Raw genomic sequence first — 6,076 nt, forward strand, 5'->3', positions numbered from 1 at the left:
ACGGCGAGCAAAATGTACAGATTTCCAAACGATTGGGGGAATGGTCCCATGAAATCGATGCCCCAGCAATCAAATGCTTCAATGATAAGGACGGGATTCAAAGGCATCATATTTCGTCGGGACAATGCTCCCAATTTCTGACAACGCTCACAAGCTTTGCAAAACTCATGAGTGTCCCTAAACATAGTGGGCCAAGAAAAAGCCACCCTGCAGAATCTTGGCCGTGGTCTTTTTAGCGAAAAGTGACCACCACAGCCTGAGAGTGACAGAAGGAGAGATGCTCAATGTCTAGTACACATCTCCTTAGAATTTGGTCCGGCAATATTTAAATAAATAAGGATCATCCGAGAAAATTTGCACCTCGGTGAAAAATTTCTTCTTATCTTGCGCAGTCCACTGTGTCGGTATGGCACCTGTAGCAAGATAATTAGCAATATCAGCGAACCAAGGTGAATGGGAGACTCTGAACAGCTGTTCATCAGGGAACATGTCATTGATATGGGTCGCCTCAAGGGAATCAGAGGTATTAAGGCAAGAAAGGTGATCGGCCACTACGTTCTCTACTCCCTTTTTATCTTTAATTTTCAAATCAAATTCTTGGAGTAGAAGGATCCATCGTATCAAACGGGGCTTAGAATCATTCTTAGAAAGAAGATACTTCAGTGCCGCATGATCTGTATAGATAATGATCTTGGATCCAATCAGGTAGGACCTAAATTTGTCCAAGGCGAACACTACGGCTAAGAGTTTCTTTTCCGTAGTCGAGTAGTTCACCTGGGCAGAATTTAAAGTTCTACTTGCGTAATGAATGACGTAGGGCCTCTTATCTTTTCTCTGGCCTAGGACCGCCCCAAGAGCATAATCAGAAGCGTCGCACATAAGCTCAAAAGGAAGGCTCGAGTTGGCTGCATGATAGGTGCAGTGGTTAACGTGCCCTTAAGCTTGGTGAAAGCTTCCTGGCACTGCTCGGTCCACTCGTACGGAGCATCCTTCTGAAGAAGATTACATAAAGGACGAGAGAGAAGACTAAAGTCCTTTATGAATCGCCTATAAAATCCTGCGTGTCCTAAGAAGGATCGCACGTCTCTGATGTTCTTGGGTGGAGGTAGGTTAGAGATAAGATCGATTTTTGCCTTATCTACCTCGATTCCTTTAGACGAGATGATATGCCCAAGGACAATTCCCTTCTGAACCATGAAATGGCACTTCTCCCAATTAAGTACCAAGTTCTTTTCTTCACATCTTTTCAGCACACATTTAAGACTTTCCAAGCACTTGTTGAAAGATGGACCGTAAACAGAGAAGTCGTCCATGAAGACCTCTAGATAGTGCCCTACCATATCAGAAAAGATACTAAGCATACATCGCTGAAAGGTGGCAGGGGCATTACATAGTCCGAATGGCATCCTTCGATAGGCAAAGGTGCCGTAGGGACATGTGAATGTGGTCTTTTCCTGGTCTTCAGGGGCTATCTCTATCTGGTTGTAGCCCGAATACCCGTCAAGGAAACTATAATAGGAATGACCAGCTAACCTTTCCAGGATCTGATCAATGAATGGTAAAGGAAAGTGGTCTTTCCTCGTGACGGTATTCAACTTCCTGTAGTCAATGCACATTCTCCAACCAGTAGTGACTCTAGTTGGCACGAGTTCATTATTAGCATTGGCTACGATGGTGATTCCAGACTTCTTAGGGACCACTTGAGTTGGACTCACCCATTGACTATCAGATATAGGGTATATAATACCCACATCCAATAGTTTAAGAACCTCGGCCTTAACCACTTCCTTCATGTTTGGATTTAGTCTACGTTGTGGTTGCCGAGCGGTTTTTGCATTATCCTCAAGATATATGCGGTGAGTACAAATCGAGGGATCGATTCCCTTGAGGTCCGCTATCGTCCATCCCAGGGCTCCTTTATGCTCTATGAGAGTAGATATAAGCATACTCTCCTGTTCTTTCTCCAGGTCGGCAGAGATCACCACCAGGTATGTCTCATCTTGACCTAAATAGGCATATTTCAAATCAGAGGGCAAAGGTTTTAGGTCAAGCTTCGGCGGCTTGAGGTTAGACGGTAGGGGCACTACATCAGTTTGTGGTAATTCTTCAAATTGTGGCCTCCATCGGTTAACTTCAAGTACCGGTGCAGTATCAAGCAAGGCGCACGTCTCCCTAATCATGTCATCATCAAAATCGTGGGAGTGGGCCAGGCACGTCTCTAGATGGTCGGAGGATAAGGTCAGAGGTGTCGTATCTTCCACGAAAGAGTCAATCATATTAATGTCGTGGAAATCGTCATCATCCTCTGAGTTGCTGCCGTTATTGAAAAAAATGTTTGACTCCAATGTCAAAATTTCCAAAAGACATAGTCATGATACCATTCCTGCAATTGATAATTGCATTTGACGTGGCAAAGAATGGGCGACCAAGAATGACAGGAATCTGAGTGCTCATGTTATTGATAGGTTCAGTGTCCAGGATGATAAAGTCTACAGGGTAGTAAAATCTATCAACTTAGACCAACACATCCTCAATTATCCCTCTTGGTACACGAACAGAGCGATCAGCAAGTTGCAGTGTGGTTAGGGTAGGTTTTAATTCACCCAAACCTAACTGTTTGTATACCGAGTAGGGAATCAGATTGACGCTCGCTCCTAAGTCAAGAAGTGCGTGATCAATTCGATGGTTCCCGATTACACATGATATGGTTGGGCTACCGGGATCCTTGAATTTCGGTGGCACGTCTTGCTTCAGGATGGCACTCACTTTCTCAGTCAAGAAGATTTTCTTTTGAATAATTTTCCGTCTTTTGGTCATGCATAAGTCTTTCAGGAATTTGGCATATGAAGGTATCTGTTTAACGACATCAAGTAGAGGAATGTTGACTTTCACTTGTTTCAACACCTCTAGTATATCCTGAGAGTTAGAGAGAGGTTTTGGTGAAACCAACCGTTGGGGGAATGGAGCAACTGGCTTCTCTAGAAGTTCCGGTTCTACTTTTTGTGGTGCATCACTGTATCCATCATTTTTGTCCTCTTTTGTTTCGTGAGGTTTCTCGGGCCGAACCGGAAGTGTTTTATCAATGATCTTCCCACTCCTAAGAGTGTTGATTGATTTAGCATGCCCCATCCTGATTTGAAGAGCTGGGATCATTAATCTCGTACTGCGGCTTAGGATTGGGGAGAGGTTGTGCAGAAGCATCCCCTTTTCTATAACCGTCATACGAGAATCTATCTTTTACATAAATTCTGTGATTCCTCGCATTGCCTGAGCCAGCTCTTGTATGGGATTTTGAACCGGTTCCTCTTGAGGTTTCACTTGATTTGGATTTTGATTGAAGAAACCTGGAGGAGTCGCCGTTTGTCCATTTCTCCAACTGAAGTTTGGATGATTTTTCCAGCCAGGATTGTATGTGTTGGAGTTAGGTCCAGTAAAAGGTCTTTGATAATTATTTACGGCATTGGCTTGTTCATTCAACACTCCTCGAAAGGCAGGTATTGTAGGACAGTTTTCAGTTGTGTGAATGTTGCAATCACAGATGCCGCAAACAATTTCATTGACCTTATCCTTCTTTCCTTCCATGGCCTCAACTTTCCTTATGAGCGTAGTCACTTTACACTTGAGATCATCCTCTTCTTTCAAGAGATATAATCCACCTTTTTCCTTTAATTGAGTCGGCCTAGACGTGGTGTTCGCCATTGGGTAATAGTCCCATGATTGTGTTTTTTCAGCGAGACTATCGAGGTAATCTCATACCTCGTCAACATCTTTGTTGATGAACTCTCCATTACACATTGTCTCGACCATTTGGCGCATGGAAGATGTCAGTCCATCATAGAAAAAATTTGTAATGCGCCACGTTTCAAATCCGTGTTGTGGGCATGAACTGACCAAATCTTTAAACCTTTCCCAACATTGGAAGAATGTTTCATCTTCCTTTTGGGCAAAGTTCATGATCGCTTTTCTGAGGGTAATCGTTTTATGATGTGGGAAGAATTTTTTTATGAATTCCCTCTGCATATCGTTCCATATGCCAATGGATCTAGGACGCAGTGAATGTAACCACGTCTTAGCTTTCTCTTTTAAGGAAAAAGGAAAGAGTTTCAGCCTAATTGTATCCTCAGATACATTAGGAAAACATAATGTAGCTATAATCTCATCGAACTCTTTCAAATGTAAATATGGACTTTCTGATTCAAGTCCATGGAATTTGGGAAGGAGTTGGATAACTCCTGGCTTGATGTCCATTTGTCCTGTATTTTCAGGAAAAATCATGCATGAGGGCATACTCACTCCCGCCGGTTGTAGATAATCTCGTAAAGTACGAGGCGGGGGTGCCTGTTGCACCTCATTCTCATCTTGGGTATCCTCCACCCTGGGTGGAAGTGGAGGAGGTTGGTCTTCAACCATAACCTCAGTTAACTCAGGGGATTTCGAGCGGTGTCTAGTCCTGCGATGGATAGTCAACCCATCAACCAATCCTCCTTCAGTGAAGAGACGTCGAGTGTCGTCACGGGCCCACTTGGGCATGAAAACACTCGCAGCCCTCAATTAAAAACCTAATCCTAAGAAAGGAAAAGAAAATCTAGAAAGAAAGAGAGAGTTGGAAAGAAATTACCAAATTGGAGTCCTGAGTTAAAACCTGCAAAATAAAATAAAATAAATTAGATTCTAAGAGAAGAGGAACAACCCTTTAAAATAAAGGTAGTAGTAAACTGATTTCTTAAAAGGAAGTGGAAACTTCTAAAATAAAATAGGAAAGTCCTAGAAAGTAAATTACTAAAAGAGAACTGAAAAATAGAAAGTAGGGAAAGAGTGTACCGAATTAGAGATTTCTATCTTAAAGGCCTACAAAATAGGAAGGTTAGTTTCTAAAGAATTCTAAAAATAAATTAAGAAACAAAATTAGAAAGTTAATTTCTAAGAAGGGAAAGAAATAACCTAAATTCTAAAAATAAACTATTTCCTACAGAAGGGAAGAAACTAGAATTAGAAAATTTCTAAAATTTAAACCCTAATTCTAAAAATATGAAAAAGTAGAGAGATTAGGAAGGAATTACCAATTTAGAAACTTATGTCCAGATCCTATAAAACAGGAAACAAGTTAGTTTTGAACTCAAATAAAAATAAATAAATAAATAAAAACTAAGGTTAGTAAAATCCTAATCTTAAACTAATCCTAAAACCAATTAACTTCAGAGAATCGTAACCGTCAGTCCCCGGCAACGGCGCCAAAAACTTGTTCACTCCCCAAGTATAGGGTTGTGATGTAGTAATAAACTCGGTAAGACCGAGGTCGAATCCACAGGGACTGATACCTGTACGTTTCCTGAAACTAGATAGAAATAGAACTAGACTAAGATATGATCTAACCAAATAGAAATTTAAGGAATAATTGTGGAGTAATTATCTAAAACTTTTAAGGAATTCAGAAGAAGGAAACTAGGGATTCAGAGGATCCACTTGTAGGGATCAGGGAGATCTTATGCCATTACCACGGAAAATACTGAACTTCTTTTAATATAGTTTAAAGAGATGAAAGGTATATGAATTAGAATGGATTCCATCATTAAACCATGCCCAGGAGGCAAAGCAAACAATAGAATTAAACTAATTACCAACCACTCAACAATGCATGAAGGTTAAGAAGGATACCGTCATCCAACCATGCCCATGAGACGATGGTGAACAACAGGGCTTCCTGACATCATAAACATCAAAGGGAGAGAGAAATACTCAAAGCCATCGCAGATCTATTGTAATTTCAGTCACAACAAACCATTAAAAGAGAACTGAAAGTATTCCTTTTAATTGAACTAAAATCATCATTGGTCAGTCAGCATAATTCAATGGCATAGAGTCAGTCCCATCACGCCACAAGCTTCCCCTCTTAGCCCCAGCTAAGAGGTTTAGCTCGCCATGATGCGGCTAACCCTTAACAAAAATAAGAAGAAAAAGAAGAAACAACAAAAAAAAAAAACACTTTTCTCTCACTTCTTTTTCTGCTCCACATTCAAAGTCCAGTCCTAAGCTTTTCCAGCATCTTCCCTTTTATCCACGGTTCTGCCTCCAGCCA

At 41.2% G+C, this 6,076-nt stretch overlaps 1 non-coding gene across 1 annotated transcript; it reads left to right on the forward strand.

Moving 5' to 3' along the window:
- Positions 1 to 3,865: 3,865 nt before the first annotated feature.
- On the forward strand, positions 3,866 to 3,972 carry LOC131244701 (small nucleolar RNA R71). The gene has a single exon (XR_009170478.1). It is a non-coding gene; the product is annotated as a small nucleolar RNA R71 (small nucleolar RNA).
- The last annotated feature ends 2,104 nt before the right edge of the window (positions 3,973 to 6,076 follow it).

Source organism: Magnolia sinica, chromosome 4 (assembly GCF_029962835.1).
Source record: "Magnolia sinica isolate HGM2019 chromosome 4, MsV1, whole genome shotgun sequence".
NCBI lineage: Eukaryota > Viridiplantae > Streptophyta > Magnoliopsida > Magnoliales > Magnoliaceae > Magnolia > Magnolia sinica.